The sequence below is a fragment of the Lathyrus oleraceus genome, chromosome 3, assembly GCF_024323335.1.
Source record: "Lathyrus oleraceus cultivar Zhongwan6 chromosome 3, CAAS_Psat_ZW6_1.0, whole genome shotgun sequence".
Taxonomy (NCBI): domain Eukaryota; kingdom Viridiplantae; phylum Streptophyta; class Magnoliopsida; order Fabales; family Fabaceae; genus Lathyrus; species Lathyrus oleraceus.
In genome coordinates, this window is record NC_066581.1 from 112,670,953 (window position 1) to 112,689,965 (window position 19,013).

Here is a 19,013-nt window from a genome sequence, read left to right on the forward strand (position 1 = left end):
TGGCTTTCATATCATAAACATTGAGGACGTTATGGTCTTGGGAAGTTGACCTCCTAGCTAGGGTTCAGACAAAATGACATATAATCTTTCACCATAAAAATGACCTTACAAGAAAAAATAGCTCTTGACTTAAACCTGAAAGTTGTTTGGAATGTCATATTGAGTAACCTTTCTCTTGGAATCATTTTCATATGATAAAAATTTTAGGAGATAGGGTCTAGGGAACCCCAGTTTTGACTAGTTGACTTTCTCTGGTCAACCACCATGAACCACCTTGCTAGCTTGACATTCTCTTGATTTTTGGGACTCATGGAGGATCATATATGCATAAGATGATGTAATATCAAGTATCCCTTGAAATATTTGATCAAATGGTGAAGAATCTTGCTGAGGAAGTCATACAAGATACCCAGATGAATTAGGGCTTCCAAGGCAAATAAGCTTCAAACTCTTGATGAATTCTTGATCAAAATGATATGCGAAGACCATAGGGATCCATATATGATGTCTAAAACCTATGTGAACCATTTCTTGATTGATCTCCTTACATTGTGGGTCTCAAACTCTAGATATGAACTTGATGGAGCATAGGTGAGCACAAACACTACCTACAAAAGCAACAAACTATACATGGACATATTTTTTGGTATTTTGATTAGTAACTAATGAAAGACAAAGTATGATACAATCAAAATGTGTTTGGTGATCTCTCTCAATGCAAACCCAATGAATGAGGGGTAAGGAGGATGCCAAAGTGTGATCCCAATGCCAATGCATGTGATGAGATAACATGAGGGATCTTAGGGTCAAATTTGGGGTCTTACAGCTGCCCCATATTTAAGGAAATTCTAACTGAGGATGTGAAGGTTAAAATCTTTATATCAACTCAGTAGAATGAACTTAAATAAAAACACATAGAAATAAATTTTGTACCCTAAGAGACCTCATCATGCATATGATTTGAATGTTAAAAGTAATCTCTGTGGGGAAAGATGTTGCCACAAAGGAAAAGAATTCAGAGAGACTGGAAGTCCACAAGAGCAAAATGCATCCCATAAGAAACACTCACTGGGGAGATAGAGACTCTGGGGGATAAAAGTTGTGCGTAGGCCAGGGTACGACTTAAAAACTACTGGAGACACAAGAGAATTCCAAGAAAATAAATCAATGGAAGGACTCGTCTGGGGAATAGGGGAAAAACCTACGGGGGAAACGGGTAAATCAAAACAAAGCTGAAATACCTGAACCAAACAGGGAATGGCGATTTCACTAAGGAAATACGCACTCAAACTTAACTGGGGAAGAATAAACTTCAACACAGGAGTACCAGAAGTATATTATCCATTACCAGTTTCTGGGTAGGAAGATAACATAATCTGACAGAGAGGCATCTATTACCGATTAGGGTAAACATATCAAGGATGGCTCGCTGAGGGAAACAATAGGTGTATTTGTTACCGATTACTGGGTAAGAATAACCTGCTGGGGAAAACAAAAAATAGGATTTACAACTTCCGGTCACTAGGCAGAAGACCAAAGAGAGAATATCTGTCACCGTTAAAGTGAACATATCAAGGATAAACTCAGGGGAAGAATATCTGTCATCGGTTAAGATGAACATATCAAGGATAGATTGCCGAAGAGAAAAATAGGAATTATATCTATCAGTTATTGGATAGAATACCAAAGAGAGAATATCCGTCACCAGTTAGGATGAACATATCAAGGATAGACTCAGAGGGGAAAGTAAGATTTACAACTACCGGTTACTGGGAAGAAAACCAAAAAGAGGAGAAAACCTGTCATCGGTTAGAATGAACATATCAAGGATTAACTCTCTAGGGAGTGAAATAGGGATTACAGCTACCTTTTCACTGGGTAGAAAACCAAAAAGGGAGAATATACGTCATCAATTAAGATGAACATATCAAGGATACACTGCCTGAGGGAATGTGAAAATGAATCCGCTGGGGAAAATAAAGGAAGTAAATTACTTTCACCGGGTATTAGGTAAAAGTAAAGTACTCAAAAATCGAGAAGGATATTACCAGTTATTGGGTAATACAATAAAATGCATAATGAAATATATGATGTATGAATGTGTATGTATATGATTGATGATTATGCTGACAAAACAATCACAAAGGATACAAATGTCACCAATTTGGATCATTGCTACAACACCCGACTATTCTCGACAAGATGGAAACACCAACTGGAGAAACATGTTAGGGATGGATGCAAATCAACTGGCTCTTAACATCCTAAACCTGGTCGGGGATAGAGAGGGAAGATCTGCCGAGAACCTGAACTGTCAATTCTGCGGGGAATTTTAGATCAATCATCATATCAAATGAGACAACCTCGCAGGGGACTAAATCAAATACTGCTCAAGAATCAACATTGTCGGGGATCAGAAATGAACTCCACTGGGGACTTATAGGAGATAAAACTCTGCGTCGGGTCCATGCGAACTGTTGAGGATGTGAGCCTACAACTCAGCTGAGGAGGTGATTACAATCTCAGTTGGGGAAACTGACTTGCTGTTGGGGAGTAAAAGGCTACCAAACCAACCGCTTGGGGGAAACCAATAATACTTCTCACTTTAGGACTTACCTGTTCTCAGATTGTTGTTGATATTCCTTACTGTAATCGGTTGCTTTTTTAAAGTAATTACTTTCATTATTATTTGAGAAAAATGATTTTTACTTATTAATTCAATTTCAAAATTATTATCACAAAATTCAATTCTATTTGGCTGAATAAATAAGAGTAGAAATAATTGGATAAAATACTCAACTTTATTTAATAGGATGGTAGTCTGTAAATGACAAGACTCCATAGATCTTTTACAAAAGTTGAAAAATGGTAATTTACACGGAAAAGGGCTACATTGAATATAATGACCACTAATCCTTCTACAAACTTCAAAATCCGCTATGCTCTTGGCTTCGGTTGAGAGTGATAAATCAGAACCGACTGACTTGCTCAAAATTTCTCCAATGATCAGGACCAACCGAATACAGTTACTTTCCATAATCCCTATTTTTTTTAAATAGATTGCCCCAGGGTGGGGTAATCAATCTATCGGGATAAATTTTTTATTTCATGTCTCTAATTTTTGCTTGGATCGCCCTTTCGGGTTTTCAATCCACCGAGACGCTCATTTTTGCCTAAGACGCTCTTTCGGGTTTTCAACTTAGCGAGCTGTTCTTTTCTTTTTAGGTGAAGTATTTCTTGACTGCATCAACATTCACAGGACGAGTGAACTCTTCACCATCCATAGTTGTAAGAATCAAAGCACCACCTGAAAAGGCTCTCTTAACAACATATGGGCCCTCATAATTAGGAGTCTATTTGCCCTTAGCATCAGGTTTAAAAGATAGAATCTTCTTGAGCACAAGTTCACCTTCTTGGAACACACGCGGTCTGACCTTCTTATTAAATGCCCTCTTCATTCTTTGCTGATACAACTGACCTTGACACATGGCACTCAACCTCTTCTCTTCAATTAAATTCAGCTGATCATATCTGGTTTGGCACCATTCAGCTTCTGTCAACTTGGCTTCCATCAAAACACCTAATGATGGGATCTCAACCTCTTCCGGGAGTACAAATTCCATACCATAAACAAGAGAGAAATGGGTTGTCCCTGTTGAAGTGCGGTCGGATGTACGATACCCATGCAAAGCAAATGGGAGCATCCCATGCCAATCTTTGTACGTCACAACCATCTTCTGAATGATCTTCTTGATGTTCTTGTTCGCAACTTCAACAACCCCATTCATCTTAGGTCTGTAGGGAGAAGAATTATGATGTGCAATCTTGAAGTCTTTACAAAGAGCTTCCACCATATTATTGTTCAAGTTCGATCCATTATCAGTAATGATCTTACTTGAAACACCATACCGACATATAATTTGATTCTTGATAAACCTTACACCAACTTGCTTGGTTACATTTGCATACGATGCCGCTTCAAACCATTTTGTGAAATAGTCAATGGCGACTAAAATGAAATGATGTCCGTTCGAAGCTTTAGGCTCAATCATGCCAATCATATCAATTACCCACATGGAGAAGGGCCATGGAGAAGAAATGACATTCAACAGTGTATGAGGAACATGAATCTTATCTGCGTAAATTTGACACTTGTGGCATTTCTTCACAAACTTGCAATAGTCAGATTCCATCGTCAGCCAATAGTAACCTGCCCTTAACATCTTCTTAGCCATAGCATGTCCATTGGAATGAGTACCAAAGGAACCTTCATGGATTTCAGTCATCAATAAGTCTGCTTCGTGTCTATCCACGCATCTGAGCAGAACCATATCGAAGTTTCTTTTGTAAAGCACATCACCATTCAGGTAGAAGTTTCCAGCTAATCTCCTCAAAGTCTTCTTATCTTTCAAAGATGCCCCAGGCGGGTAAATCTGACTTTGGAGAAAACACTTGATATCAAAATACCAAGGCTTTTCATCTTTAGCTTCTTCAACAGCAAACACATGAGTTGGCCTATCAAGATGTATCACGGTCAAATTAGGGACTTCATTCTAGAATTTCACCATAATCATTGAAGCCAATGTTGCAAGAGCATCTGCCATCCGGTTTTTATCTCGAGGGATGTGATGAAACTCAACCTTTCTAAAGAAAGTTGAATCCTCCTCGCATAGTCTCTATATGGTATCAAACTGGGTTAATTCGTCTCCCATTCACCTTTGATCTAATTCACAACCAAAGCTGAATCTCTATAGACGTCAAGATACTTGATTCTAAGATCGATGGCTTCTTCAAGCCCCATAATGCAAGCTTCATACTCAGCCATGTTGTTTGTACACTTGAAAGTCAATCTTGCTGAAAACGGAAAATGAGTGCCTTGAGGAGTGATAATTACTACCCCAATGCCATTACCATACTGATTAATAGCTCAATCAAATACCATGCCCCAACGGGAACCATGTCCTGGCCCTTCTTCAAGCAATGGTTCATCACAATCTTTAATCTTCAAGTACAAGATTTCTTCATCAGGAAAATCATACTGCATTGACTGATAGTCTTCAATAGGTTGGTGAGCCAGATGGTCAGCCAAGACACTACCTTTAATAAGTTTTTGAGATTGATATTCAATATCATACTCAAATAACAACATCTGCCAATAGAAAATTCTCCCAGTTAAAACAGGCTTCTAAAAAATGTACTTGATTGGATATCAACCAAGTAGTATAATTCAACATATACTGGTGCAGACGCTTAGCAGCCCAAGCCAATGTGCAACAAGTCTTTTCAAGCATAGAATACCGAGTCTCATAGTCGGTAGAATTCTTACTGAGGTAGTAAGTTGCATATTCTTTCTTTCTAGTTTCGTCTTGCTGACCCATAACACAACCCATACTCTCATCAAGCACAGTCAAATACATGATCAACGGTCTTCCTTCAACAGGTGGAGACAGAATCGGAGGCTCAAGCAGATACTCTTTGATACTGTCAAAAGCTTTCTGGAAATCTTCGGTCTAATCATAAGACTGATCTTTCTGAAGAATCTTGAATATAGGCGCATATATGGCAGTCATATGCGATATGAATCTTGAGATATAGTTCAAGCGGCCGAGAAAACCTCTGACTTGCTTCCCAGTTTTGGGCGCAGGCATTTCTCGTATTGCTTTGACCTTGGCATGATCAACCTCAATACCTTTCTCGCTGACAATAAAGCCCAACAACTTACCAGAACGAACACCAAAAGTGAATTTATTGGGATTCAAGCGGAGTTTGTACTTCCTCAATCGCTGGAATAACTTCAACAAATGCTTAACATGTTCTTCTTTATCACTTGATTTGGCAATCATATCATCAACATATACTTCAATCTCTTTATGCATCATATCATGAAAAAGAGTGGTCATATCTCTCTGGTACGTTGCACCAGCATTCTTTAAACCGAAAGGCATCACTCTATAACAGAATGTTCCCCAGGGTGTAATGAATGTTGTCTTCTCCATATCTTTGTGTGCCATCTTGATTTGATTATAACCGGAAAATCCATCCATAAATGAAAAGACTTTGAATTTAGCTGTATTGTATACCAACATATCAATGTGTGGCAGAGGGAAATCATCTTTTGGACTAGCTTTGTTCAAATCTCTATAATCAACACACATGCGGACTTTTCCATCCTTCACATCATCTTCGGAACCCAAGTTAACTAGTTCAATATGATCTTCAAATGGCTGAATGACTTTTCCCTCGTGCTCAAGTAAATGAGATAATTCATGAGATACTTTTTCATCATCAGTTTCTTCCTCAGCCTCAAACACATGGAAATCGAAGTTTGGAGAGGGAGTAGGATCATTGTATTCAATGGGTTTGGGAACCAACCTGCATAATAATTTGATATTTTGATTTTAGAGAAGTAAATTGTGACCAAATATTATGCAGATGGACAATTATTATTCATTTATGTTTTTTTGTGATCACCATTTTCAGAAAAGAAAAAAAGTAAAAATAAAATATCATAGATGTGGATGAATAACATTGTATTTCATTGATGATAATTGAAGTGCCTAACAATGTTCACTTCTCCCTTAGGCATAAGAGAAGGATTTTAAAAATGAAAAATAAATTACTTAGAGCGGTGAACAATAACAGGAATATCAACAACAACCCAATTGTTGCAAGTCTGGTCATGCGCCACAAAGTTGGCGCAAGCTTCGTCTTCATCATCCTCGATCACACTAATTTAGTGTTGATCATTACCATGAATGAACCCTCCACTGCAGAAACTCGGTTGCACATCTTCAACTTTGACATTGAACGACCCTAGTTGAAATCCCAATTCGGCCCTGTTCTTATTCTCAACAATCTCTACCATGCGACCCCACTGATCGGTGTTGCTTGTCTCAATAGCTTTCTGAGAATCCTTGAAAGACGACATGGGTGCCCCGGTTTTCTTTACTTCAGCAATAGACAAGACAACAAAGTTACAACCTCTTCCTCAGCTTCAACATAGGAAAAGGATGACAAATGGCTCACCAAGAGCGCCTTCTCTCCACCAACAACGACAAGCTTGCCGTTCTTTACAAATTTAAGCTTCTGGTGCAGAGTAGATGCCACAGCTCCTGCTTCATGAATCCATGGCCTCCCTAATAAACAACTATAAGCCGGGTGGATATCCATTACCTGGAAAGTAATTTGGAAATCACTCGGACCTATCTTAACTGGCAGGTCCACTTCACCAATGACGGTTTTGCGAGAACCATCAAATGCTTTAACGATCACGCCACTGTACCTCATAGGGGAGCCTTGATGAGAGAGTCTAGACATAGTTGATTTCGGAAGCACGTTCAAAGAAGAACCAGTATCAACCAACACATTAGACAATGCACCCTCCTTATAGTTCATTGAAATATGGAGTGCTAGGTTGTGATTTTTGCCTTCCTCAGGAAGCTCTTCATCACAAAAGCTCAGATTATTGCAAGAAGTGATGTTAACAATAATGTGGTCAAACTGATCCACAGTAACATCGTACTCAATGTAGGCTTGCTCTAGTACCTTATGCAATGCTTCTCTGTGTGCTTCAGAATTCATTAACAGATACATCACTAAAATCTTTGACGGTGTTTAGAATAGCTGCTCCACCACATTAAACTCGCTCTTCTTAATCAAACGCAATACCTCATCATCATCATTAGGCCTCAGTTTGCTGGATTCACCAGACTGACACACTGAAGCACTAATTGGGTTTATCATAGGCACATCTACCTTCTTACTGGCTGAAACATCCTCTACCTCCCTCGGAAAGACTAGATCGAAGACATGACCACTACGTGTCACCTTTGCAATATCAACTATATTCACCACAGAATTCGTTACAAGCAAAGGAACCTCTCGACCATTTTTCATCGTTGTAGCATTATACTGATAAGGAACAGCTTTATCGGATGCATACGAGACGGGGCCTGCTAACTGTATTACCAACTACAATACCGATCTATTAACATTGTTATTGCTGCTTCTAGCAAATTGGATTACTACCCGCTAATGGGTCTTGAACACAAGCACGATCACATTCACATCATTTATATTCCTCGACTGTTGAATCTGGATTGCATTCTCATCCACCAACTTCCGGATATCCCTCTTGATGATCATACACCCACGGGGGTTCACACTGCAGATTACACAACCATCGTGGTCGTTCTCACAATCACAAATCAAACACAATGTTCTATGCATCTTGTAGCACCTCAAATTTGCACCCTACCTTTTGTACATACATTTCATATTAGGTCATTAACATAACATAGGCCACTGCATAACATTGCATTGTCCATTTGCCCTAAGTGCAAGTTCAACTGACAAAACTAGGTCAAGATGATCAGGAGAATCAGTCAATCAAGCAAGCAAGTGCATTTCCTATTGAAGCAAAGCCCTAGGGTTGGTTTATCAAGTTCACATGATTATGTGATCATTTTGGAGTGGTTTGGCCAAAGATTGGTTGATCAAAGCTCAACAGTCAAGCTGAATTTTATCTGAAACCCTAGAAAGCCAACTGTAAGTCAACTGAGGGCTAGGAAGTGGAGAGATGGTTTGAGACGCTTCCTTCATGTCCCAAAGAAGGTCATTTGTCATTACAAACACTTATTTGGTTTTAGAAATCATTTCGTTCTTTTTTCGAATTAATTTTGGGAATTCAAGTTGAGTGGGATGATCCAAGTTAATTACTGAAAAGTTGATTTGGTTGTGGAAATTTAATTGTGATTGCATTGAGCCCATTCTTTTATTTTCGTTAAGCCCATAAGTTTAGTCCATTAACCATTCATCCAAATCCAATTTCTTGTATATATCCATATAGAAAATTCATTCATATAATCCACATCGATCCATTTTCATTATCCAAAATCATATTTCCATTCATTTAGAAAATCCACTCATAAACCAATGCAAATCCTTTTTCATTTACTAATCCAAATATCCAATTTAGTTTATCCATTTAAAACCAATTGCCATTATCCAATCATGCCCATATCCATTTGTATAAAACCAGAATTCATTTTCTACTCAACATCCAATTTCCATATCCACTTATTTTTCCAAATCCATTTAGTTCATAACCATTTTTTTATGTTTATCCAATTTGTTATCAGTACAAAATTAGTTAACAAAACATTAACTCATTCAAAAGCTGCAACTTAAGCCAAGCCTAACAACGGCGACGCCGTCGACTTAAGCCATTCCAAACCAAAATTCTGCATAGTCAAAATCAAAATTCTGCATTGCATTTACAAATTCTGCATTAAAAATTCTGCATTAAAAAAATTCTGCATTGCATTTACAAATTCTGCATTAAAAATTCTGCATTAAAAAAATTCTGCATTGCATTTACAAATTCTGCATTAAGAAAAATTCTGCATTTTGCATTCATCCAAAACGCCAGCCACATCATGAGCAAAGCCACTTCCAAAATCCACCAAGCCAAGCCAGCATGAACGCCATTCCTGCATAATTTCACAGATAAAATCACAATCCAATAACAGAAAAAGGAAAGCCGGATAATAACAAATTCATAACATAATTTTCTTCTTAATTGCTTCTAATCTCACTCTCACAACTATATAAATTCTCAAAGTTTCCAGATTCTTCTTCTTCTTCTTTCCCTCCAAAACTCCCCTAACCGTAACAAATTTCCGTAACCTCTTTTTCTTCTTCAACCTGTAACAAACCTTCAACCAACTCTTCAATGGAATCACTACTGAGTTCCAGTTCCTTCACCATCACCCTATAAAATCAATCTTCTTCTCATCTTCCAGCTCTCTCTCGAATCCTTATCGCATCTCTAAACAACCTTCGCCAAATCTTCAACAACCTGCAACAGAATTTGGTTTTGGCTAGCATCAGTCTCCAACAGATTTTTCAAGAGATCGAGAGCAGCAAGAAAAACGAAAAAGAGAAAGAAAACTAACAGAAAAAATTCACAATCGGAAGGAATTCTGAAACACTTCACAACCACAATCTGGAATCGTCTTCAACCAATCCTTCAGCCTCAACCTTCAACCACTGCGAATCCATCCAAGAACTCCTCTTCACCATAACCGCAACCAACCATAACTTGTAACAGAATTCCTGATTGAACCTCAGCATTTCACCATTATTGAATGCTATTTCCTCCGCTTTCCGAGACTGTAACAGTGGTAGATCTCGAGAATTCGCCATTACTTCTTCTCCATCCCGACGATTCATTAGCGCCGGTGCTTCTGAAGATCCCGACGACCTCATTCATCAACTCGTCTCCGATCTTCATTCCTTTTCCAACAAAGAACCACAACAACGCATTTCTGGAAGCAAATCAAAAGAGCAGCAAGGAGGATTGAAGAATCGCCGGACCGTACGTTGAATATCGGATCGATGGATCTCCCTTCGCTGCCCGTGGTAAGAGCCAGACCTTGATATCTTCGTTTCGCTAGGAGGAGTTGTTTTCTCTTTGTTGATAGATTAGGAGGTGGAGAGTGGTGTGAGGTAGGGTCGCATGACCGCGAATAGTCGCCGCCGCCGATGACCGGCGCGGCTAGGGCATCGTTTTGGGCGTCCTGCTCTGCCTTTCTTCTATTTTCTACTTCTGGTTAGTTAACGAATGAGCAGGGAGGCAGCATCCTCATTCTATCCAATTGCATTGGCATCTTCATCACTACCAGGCCCAAGCGTTTTGTTTCATTACTGCACCCCCTCTAATCGATCCACAAGGCCCATTCTGATGATCATATGGTTAGTAATTGTTGGTTATTTGTTTAGGATTAATGGATTGTTAATTTTAGAGGTTAGTAGCAGTATTAATTAGAATTTTAATGGCTGTTAGTTAGAATAATATTGGTTAGAATATTAGATTTTTAAGATCATATCTAGGAGTTAATTAGGTTAATATTTCAGTATTAAAAACATTAGAAACAATTAGGAATTTCTGTTAGAATTAGAAATAACTCCAGGAGTAGAATATATTAAGAAAATGCTGTTAGAATTAGCTTAATTTTAGGATTAGTCTAAATAGAGTTTAGAAGCTAATTAGGAATTTTAATTGATAATGGAAGTTATTAGAAACATTAGTTTTAGGATTAATTGTGGAAATAAAATTGATTTTAGAACTAGTTAATTTGATTAGAAATTTTGGATTAACTTTAGAGATAGGATAATATGTTGATTACTGTAATATACTTTTATAAGTATTAGAATTAATAGAAATTAGGCTAATTTTAGAATTCTAGATTTTCATTAGGAATATTAAAAATAGGTTAAGATTGGATTTTAGAAGTTTAGAATTAGTTTAGGATTTAATTGACTTTAAATAGAACTTACTTTCGTAAATAGAAATTTAATTCAATATTAATCCATAACTGTGAAATGACTATTCTACCCTTAGGCTTAGAAATAATTCAATCTTGCATGCTCCCATAGTTTTAGGATGTGTTATCTCTTGATTAAATGAGTTTCATGTTCAGTTTTGGATTTGTTCTCATTTGGACCCTAGTCTTGAACTAGTGGTTTGTGATCTCACTTTTGAGTTGTGTTTCAGGTTAATAGCACAAATGGCCTATGCTTGATGATGTGCCTCCATTGGAGTTGACTTGTGACTTGTATATAGCTAATTTTAACTTTGTTTTGCAGGGTTTGATATCTGAGCTTGAGCCTTAATGACTTGCACCTTGGTGCATTGGCTTGTGTTTGTCTGTTTATAGTTAATTGTGAACCATTTGCTGTTTAGTTGTGTGATTAGTATACTGATGATATTTGATTGATTTCAGGTACATTAGTTGCTAATATTGCTTTGCTTTGCTTGATAAGCAATTTGCACTGAGGTATGATTTCCTTACTCCATGTAGTCTGGAAGACCTGGCCTGTTACTTGGCCAGGCACCTGTCTGAAGTCCTCCTTAAGAGGCGATGTTTGTGATTGTTTACTTTTGTGCCAAGCAGGTAAAGACCTCGATGAGGCAATTGGTGGATCAAAGAGATATGCAATCTATCTCCCACTATTCTGTTGAGTCGTCCCTCTGCTCACACCACTGTGTTGATGCATTGGGACACAAACCCAAGATCTTGTACAATGTACAGTTGTGTCAGAGTCTCGAGTGTAGAAGGGTTCCCACATTCTGGACCCACACTCCTTTTTCTGAAGCTCTCCCTGACCAGGGATAAGAGCTGTGAAGTCTTATCTTCACTCTCCTTTCATCAGCTTCACCTTAGCCCCTCAATGGCAAGGTTAAGAGCTAACCTTACCTTGATACAGAGGCTTGTTTGTCGAGGTTGATATGACCCCTCGACTAAACCCTAGCCCTGATGTTTGAGCCCCCTTGTTGGTGTGTTTATTTCATATTGTATGTGTTTGTGTGGTGTGATTGTATCCCCTAGGTTTGCTAGACTCCGCGTAGTCTCGTTTGCATGACAATTAAGGTAGCACGGTTCCTTCATATAGGACTTCCTTTCTTGCTTGAGCTTTCCTAAAACACAAACAAACATTATCCCCTCTTAAGGATACGTCAACTCCTTCTACTACAGGTGAGTAAGTCTCCAAAGGTCGAGCATCCGGTAGATTGCGTAGTGACGTTATCCACTTAAAAAACACAAACCAACAGGAATAGTTTAGCCGAACTACGGCAACTCTGATTCTCATGTCCAGATGAGATACGTAGGCACGAGATGCGATGTCTTGTCGAGTTTGACTAACAACTAACACTAATTCTTTTCTCTCGCCCTCGTTGCGATTGAGACCTTCCCTTTCTCTTGCCGTAGTTGCAATCGAGACCCTTCTTCCGCCTGTGTCTTTGTTTTGTGTTGTTGTGTGCTTGGAAGCTGATGTAAGTCCATCGAGTGGCGTTCGGGTTCCAGTGTGTGTTTTGGTTCGGATGCTGATGTAAGTCCAATGATTGGCATTCAGGCTCCTCGTTTGCCTCCTTGTGTGTGTTTTTGGTTCGGATGCTGATGTAAGCCCAGTGATTGGCATTCAGGCTCCACGTTTGCCATTGCCTGTGTTCGTTTGTGTGCGTGTTTGCCGAGCTACGAATGCTCTGATTCTCCTTCGTCCAAAGGAGATACGTATGCATAGGATGCGACGTCCTAGCGAGCATGTGTCGTTTCCCCAGTCCGAACTACTTAGACTCTGATGTCTATGCTTGATAGACTAAGTAGGCCCAGGATGCGATATCCTGCCGAGTCAGTTTCAGTCTGTTTTCTTGTGTCTCCTTCAGCCAGTATGTGTGTGTGTGAGCAGTGTTTTTAGCAACCATTTTCCCTTCCTATTGTGCGTGGATCCCGTCGAGTACGACGGATGCGTAGGGGTGCTAATACCTTCCCTTCGCATAACCGACTCCCGATCCCATTCTCTTTGGTCGCGAGACCACGTCTTTTCCAGGTTTACTCTGAGCGTTTCCTTTCCCTCTTTTGGGATAAATAACGCACGGTGGCGGCTCTGTTGTTCTTGTTTTCCCGCCGGTTTTTCGCGTAATGCGACACATCTCCACCAGAGACCTACAGATACATCGTACATCAAAGACTCAGAAATTTCCTGGACAACCATCCACCATATTGACAGTAGCATTACCATGAGCAGGAAATGGATTGGATTTCACATTAGGCGCACGGTCCTCAAAGGACATCATTCCATTCTTCATGTGCTTTTGTACTTCATACTTTAACGAATAGCAGTTCTCAATGTCATGGCCAGGGGCTCCCTGGTGAAAGGCACAATGAAGTTCAGGTTTGAACCACCATGAAAGTGGCTCAGGAATTTGAGGTGGATTTCTTGGTTGGAGTAGGTTCTTGAGAACAAAAGATGGATACAATTCTGCATATGTCATAGGAATAGGTTCAAAACAAACCTTATTCCTCTCAAAGCTTTATTGTTGATTATTGTTGTTGTTGTTGTTGTAGTTGGTTCTTTGTTGCGGTTGTTGTTGACGTTGTTGTTGTTGATTCGAAACTGATTGACTATTGGAATTGTTGGTAAATATAGGAATCACTAAAGAAACTTGATGTTGATGTTGATGTGGTTGATAACTCCTTCTAACATGAGGCCTTCTCTGCCTCCCTACAGATACTGAATTATTTCCCCCCTCATTTCTCTTGGAAAAACCACTCCCACACTTCTTACTGGACGATGCCTCTTCCTTAGACAGATGTCCTTCACGGACTCCCTCTTCTAACCTCATCCCCAGTTTACCATTTTGGTAAAGTCACTGGGGGCACTGGTGATCATACTTTGTAATAAAACGAACTCAAGGTCTTCAGGAAGATCTTTGTCATCTCTTTTTCTTCCAATGGAGGATTATAAGAGCAGCAAGTTCCGTCCACCTCTGAGCATGCTCCTTAAATGTCTCTTTATTCTTCTGAGACATAGACCTCAGTTAGTCTCTATCAGGCGCCATATCTACATTATACTTGTACTGTTTAACAAAAGCTTCACCCAGATCGTTGAAAGTACAAACACTCGCACTATCTAGAAAGTAATGAATCAGCAACTGATCATTATCAGTTTGAGTTGACATCTTTCTGGCGTACATGACAAGGTGGCTAAGTGGACAAGTATTTCCCTTATACTTTTCAAAGTCATGGACTTTGAACTTCATGGGGATCTTCATATTTGGTACCAAGCAGAGTTCAATAGCACTCTTGCCAAATAGGTCTTTTCCTCTCAGAGTCTTCAACTCTTTTCGCAGCTCAACGAATTGATCTTTCATTTCATCCATCTTCTCATAAACATCTGGGGGCTCAGATGGCTCAGAATGGTAGGTGGTATCCTCTACACGGGGCAAGGTATTAACAACCGGAGGAGGCACAGACATGATCGGGCTAGATGCCGATATAGAAGTAAAGGTAGGTGCAAACCCTTTAGGAATGATGTTTGGTGGGATAGACGAACCGAATTGGCTGGTAGAAACGGGCATAGTCGAGGTAGCAGCCTCAGAAATGACAGTCCTCTAGGGAGGAGTTATGGGAGTTGGTGAAGACTGATTCTACGCGGCAAGAACAAACTCCATCATGGCGGTCAAACGTGCAATATCATCCTTCATCTCTCTGTTCTCTTGTTCCAAATGTTCCATGATTCTGGGTTGATTGGCGTGAGTGTTGTATCAGTGAGTCAGCTTGGCTGAAGCACAGAAGAATAACCGATAAGACATCTGGAAGAAGAAACCTGTTATGCAAATGATGCATGAAATGTAATGTTTTTGTTTATTTAATTTCAAGGAACATGTTGTTTTATTTGCAAACATATGGTAACAATAATAACAATTTGATTGACCATAAAAATCCCTTTTATTCATAAAATTTGGAAGGATTACACTGAGTACAACTTCAGAAACCACAAAGCATAAATACAAGAGAAAAGGAAACTAATCATCCTAAGGATCCCTTAGCAATAGTGTCAGATGATCTGGCTGCTGGCGCGTACTTCCTTCGGATGCGTCGAATCTCGGTCTCAAAAGATGTCTTCATCTGAGCTTTCTCAAGGACAAGATGATCAACAATCTTCTTACAAGCACCGGAAGGCTGAGCCATACTAGAGGAAGGTAGACCCTCTGGATCTCTTTGTCTCTTCACTGCTCGGTCTTCATGAAGTTCAATAAGCGCATCTTTATCCTTCGACTCAAGCTGCAACTCTTCATACTTTTGGCTCAAATCACGGAACCGCTCTTCTCACATATCTCTCTCTTGCTTCATCTTGGTGAGCGCGTCTTCCAACTCCTCTACATATTGGTTAGGGAGAGTTAATGGCTCATCCACAACCAAAGACATATGTCTTTAACAAGCATACGACATCTTCAACTCCAAAGTGTAAGACCCCAATTTTGACCCTAAGATCCCTCATGAAATTTCATCATAAGCATTAGCATTGGTATCATACCTTGGCATCCTCCTCCCCCCTGTTCATTGGGTTTGTTTTGGGAGAGATCACCAAGCATTTTGTGATTATATCATACTTGTATTTTATCATTTCACTAACCAAAATATCAAAAATATGTCTTTGTAAGTTGTCTAACTCTTTTGTAGGTAGGGCATGATCTCATTGATTCATCAAGATCACATCTAGGGTTTGAGACCCTCATGAACAAAGAGCACAACCAAGAATTGATTCAAGAATGGTTATGAACATCATATATGATTCCCAATGATCTCTACATGTTATATTGGTCAAGTTTTCTTCAAGAGTTTGAGGGTGATTTGCCTTGGAAAGCCTAGTTTGACTAGGTGTCTTGAGTAACTTCTCCAACAAGCTATCTCACCAATTGATCAAATTACTCAATGAACACTTAAAATTTCATCATATTATGCATATATGATCTACCATGAGCCAAGAAAGTCAAGATAATTGGAAGTTAGCAAGTTGGTTGATGGTGGTTGGTTAGATGAATTCATCTGATCAAAACAGGGTCTCCCTAGACCCTATCTCCTACAATCTGCATCATATGAAAATGATTCCAAGAGAAAACTTACTCTAAATGACATTATAAACAACTTTCATGTTGATACCTAGATCTAGGGTTGCATGGAAAATCACTTTCTATGTTGAAACATTATAGGCCATTTTGTCTAAACCCTAAATTGAAAGTCAACTTCCCAAGGCCATAACTTGCTCAATTTTTGTGAGATGGAAGATTTCAAAGTTTCACAATCAAATTCAATGTGTCTACTTAAACTTTTATGTTTGGAGTGGGAGCTAATTCAACTTTTTTGAGCATGTGAGATGAGGCTACATTATACGTCACTTTTGACCTATACCATTGATCAAGTGATTTTTCCAAACTTCAAAAATGCATAACTCTATCATTTCAAATCCAAATTACATGAAATTTGTGACAATTTTAAAGGTCTTTGAGAGAGCCACAAATTTTATAAAGACACTTTTCTAATTTGAAGCTCCCATAAAAAGTTAAGCAAGGTGGAGTATTGAGATATATGGCTTGACACTTAAGAAAATTTTTGATATGTTAAATGTTTCCTAACTTCCACCTCAAATTTCTCCAAGTTCCAAGTTCCAAATGAAAAAGTGTTCAACATCAAACTTGTTCCTCTTGCTCTAACCTTTCCAAAGAGCTCAAATTCATTCATTTTGGACTTGAAATGCATAGGCTGCGCATGACTTGAACAGGCTGATATCATTTGGCATGGATCCAACTTCAAGCATCAATGCTCATGTGCCTTGCAATCCAATTAATCTTCAAAGCATCTGATCTTCAATTTGGACGTTCAAACCATCATTTCATGGGCCTATGCGCGCCCATGCAACTTTGCATCATCATTTTTCCAATTTTAGAAAGTGGAAAGAGTGTGCAAATATCACATGGATACATCTATAAATTAAGCTCCATTTGCTCAGAAATAACACACATTGCGCCAGCTTTGATCCCCCATTGAAAACCCTTCACTCTCATAGGATAACCCTGATAAATTCATTTGAATTTGAGCTTGAATCTCCACTATTTTTGGAATTCAATTCTCCAGGAATCCATTGCTTATAAACCTTTCCATTCTCTTCTTGCAAGTGATTGAAGTGAGTCTAAGTGCAAGCAAGCTCAAGATCCATCAAGTTCAGACCTCCATTGAAGGTAATTTGCAGAAATTTTAAACTCTTCGATTCTCTCAATTTATTGCTCAATTCCATTGATTCTTTGGTTGTCTGAAGTCCTACCAATGTAGGCAAGAATATTGAGTTGCTTTGAGGTCAAATCGAAGCAACTCAGATCATGTACCTCAATTTTCAATTCCACATATCTCTTAATATAGTTGGAATTGGAATGATTGGAGGTTAGATTCGAGCTCAACTCCATTTTCTCTTTAAGATCATGTCCCTATTTATTTTTTTGGTGATGGTTCATGATGACCAGTCCGGTGAAGCTCACCGGTGAAGATGACCGGAGCTCTGACTCCGACAATGATGTGTCTTACCTCTGAACCATAGGATCCAAGTCTCATGTTCTAATCTGGATCGTTCTTTGTGATTACCTCATTTGCCACACGGTTGACTCAGGTGTATGTGGAGCGCGCGTTTTGGATCATTAGATCTGCCACCTCAATTAATGAGGGAGATATGATGGTCCACGTATTTTTGAATTTCAGATATTTTGTTTTAATTGCATTTTCTTCAATAATTCATATTAAATTCAATATTTATCCAAAAAATATGGGACTTTCACCAAAAAATTTCAAAATTTGTTCTCTTTCATTTTCTGAGATAAAATCATTTTTTGGATCATTATTAATATTTTTCATGAATTAATTGTTTTTGCATTTGTTTTTAATTGTTTAAAAATCTTTTTAAATGTCCAAAAATTATGAAATTTTTTCTCCAAGGTCCTTTGACCTTGTTTGACCTATGATAAGTCTCATGACCATTTCTATGGTGTTTTGATGAGATTTTAGGAATTGGACAAAACATATTTGAATTTAATGCATTATTTTATTATTTTCAATTGAATAAATGCCATTTAAATTTTGTTGACCATTTGTTTTGACTTGTTTGAGTTTGATTATTTGTTGTTGGGCCTTGGTCAAGGTTGATTGACTTTGTTAAGTTAATATCATTGGACTTATGGGATTGATGGAATGTTCATTCATTCATTTCCCTTTGGCTAATGACATCTCAAAGTCCTAATGCTAGTTGATTGAAAGATTAACATGAGTATGGATGAGATTAGACCACACCTTTTGAATAATTTTTTGTGTGTGGTATGTTTAATGAGCATAGTTCATAATACTATGTCTCCAACATGCATTAACAACAAAAGTCTATTGCCCGACCTCAAATACTTGTGACTTCTACATAAGTCCAATTACGATTGCTTAACATAGCGCTAAATTTGTGACACAAAAGGCATAAGCATTCTAGTTAGTGAGATTGTAAGTCTCCCATCTTCCATGGTATTATGTGGAAACTTGGCCTTCTTTCCTTCCTTTGGAAGATGTTTTGGTTCAAGGATCCATGCTTGTGGCGAGTGGGTTGAGTGTTCTCCAAAGAATGTCTTAAAATCAAAAGCA

The 19,013-nt window shown here is 38.6% G+C and overlaps 1 long non-coding RNA gene across 1 annotated transcript; it reads right to left on the bottom strand.

The window, feature by feature from the left end:
• Nucleotides 1-9,247: 9,247 nt before the first annotated feature.
• On the bottom strand, nt 9,248-10,928 carry LOC127128971 (uncharacterized). The gene is made up of 2 exons (XR_007806101.1): nt 9,957-10,928; nt 9,248-9,859 (listed from the first exon to the last, which is right to left on the bottom strand). It is a non-coding gene; the product is annotated as an uncharacterized LOC127128971 (long non-coding RNA).
• Between the last annotated feature and the right edge of the window lie 8,085 nt (nt 10,929-19,013).